We start from the raw sequence: 2240 nt of genomic DNA on the forward strand, positions 1-2240 counted from the left end.
AGGATAAAATGAAAAAGAAAAGGTGAAGATCACCATGACTCTTGCATAAGGTAGAAGATAATAATAAAGGATAGGCCCTTTGCAGAGGGAAGCAGAGGTTGCCATGCGCTTTTATGGTTGGATATATAAAATCTCAATGCGAAAGAACGTCACTTTATATTGCCCCTTGTGATATGAACCTTTATTATGCAGTCTGTCGCTTTTATTACTTCCACATCACAAGATCGTATAAAGCTTATTTCTCCCACACCAATCAATCATACATATTTAGAGCAATTTTTATTGCTTTGCACCGATGATAACTTACTTGAAGGATCTTACTCAATCCATAGGTAGATATGGTGGACTCTCATGGCAAAACTGGTTTAAGGGTATTTGGAAGCACAAGTAGTATTTCTACTTGGTGCTGAGAATTTGGCTAGCATGAGGGGGAAGCTCAACAAGTTAGAGGATCCATGACAACATACTTTATCTCAGATATAAGAAATACATAACTCATTACGTTGTCTTCCTTGTCCAACATCAACTCTTTAGCATGTCATATTTTAATGAGTGCTCGCAATCATAAAAGATGTCAACGATAATATATCTATATGTGAAAACCTCTCTTTCCTTATTACTTCCTGTCGGTGTCAAAACCGGCGGATCTCGGGTAGTGGGTCCCGAACTGTGCGTCTAGGCCGGATGGTAACAGGAGGCAGGGAACACGATGTTTTACCCAGGTTTGGGCCCTCTTGATGGAGGTAAAACCCTATGTCCTGCTTGATTAATATTGATGATATGGGTAGTACAAGAGTAGATCTACCACGAGATCAAGGAGGCTAAACCCTAGAAGCTAGCCTATGGTATGATTGTTGTATATGGAGTTAATTGCCTACGGACTACAACCCTCCGGTTTATATAGACACCGGATAGGGTTAGGGTTACATAGAGTCGGTTACAATGGTAGGAGATCTTGAATATCCGCATCGCCAAGCTTGCCTTCCACGCCAAGGAAAGTCCCATCCGGACACGGGACGAAGTCTTCAATCTTGTATCTTCATAGTCCAGGAGTCTGGCTGAAGGTATAGTCCGTCTACCCGAACAACCCCTAATCCAGGACTCCCTCAGTAGCCCCTGAACCAGGCTTCAATGACAACGAGTCCGGCGTGCAAATTGTCTTCGGCATTGCAAGGCGGGTTCCTCCTCCAAGTCCTTCATAGAAGATTGTAAACACCAAGAGTAGTGTCCGGCTCTGCAAAATAAGCTTCCACATATTGCCATAGAGAGAATAATATTAACACAAATCAAATCTGCTGACGTATTCCGCAGTGCGTCATCACACTACATCCAAGTCCTTCACTCGAATCATTTTCACTTTCCCACCTCAGCGTGTTTTGTGAAGCGGTTTCCTTGGCACGTCTTGTCAAAGCAGAGATCGTGTACCCCCCTTTTACGGGATTCTCATCAATACGGACGTGGGTAACCCAACCGCGCCACTTATCACGGCGCTTGGGAGGCAAGCGAGTTTTACTAGGTAGGTGGGGACGCACAACCGCATCCGCCCATATAAGGGGACAAGGATCCACCTTTTGACCTATGCCTTCTTCCTCCTTTGCCTATCCATCTCCTGCGCACCCGAGCTCTAGCGCCCAAGCCCGCACTTCCCACCTCAACCTTCTCCAGCAATGTCCGGAGCGGGAGGCAAGTGGATGGTCTCCTCCGTCACGGAGGGTAAAGTCAAGAAGCTAAGGAAGGCCAGATACCTGTCCAAGGACATCACGCACCGGCTTCCCGAAGAGGGGCAGCTTCTCCCCACCCCAAGGCCCCATGAGAGGGTAGTATTTCTCCCCCACTTCCTCCGCGGACTGGGTTTTCCACTCCACCCATTTGTTCGGGGGCTCATGTTCTACTATGGCCTGGATTTCCATGATCTGGCTCCGAACTTCATCCTCAACATCTTGGCGTTTATCATCGTGTGTGAGGCTTTTCTCCGCGTCCGCCCCCATTTCGGCCTCTAGCTCAAGACCTTCAACGTCAAGCCCAAGGTGGTGCGCGGCAGCCAGGCGGAGTGCGGAGGTGCCATGGCGGGCAAGATGGCCAACGTCCTATGGTTCGAGGGCTCTTTCGTGGAGACCCTAAAGGGATGGCAATCCGGGTGGTTTTATATCACCGAGCCGCGCGATCTGAAATGGACCGCAGCCCCCGAGTTCCGATCCGGACCCCCCACACGGCTTATGTCCTAGAAAGAGATGGGCCTG

The sequence above is a fragment of the Triticum dicoccoides genome, chromosome 5A, assembly GCF_002162155.2.
Source record: "Triticum dicoccoides isolate Atlit2015 ecotype Zavitan chromosome 5A, WEW_v2.0, whole genome shotgun sequence".
Taxonomy (NCBI): Eukaryota; Viridiplantae; Streptophyta; class Magnoliopsida; order Poales; family Poaceae; genus Triticum; species Triticum dicoccoides.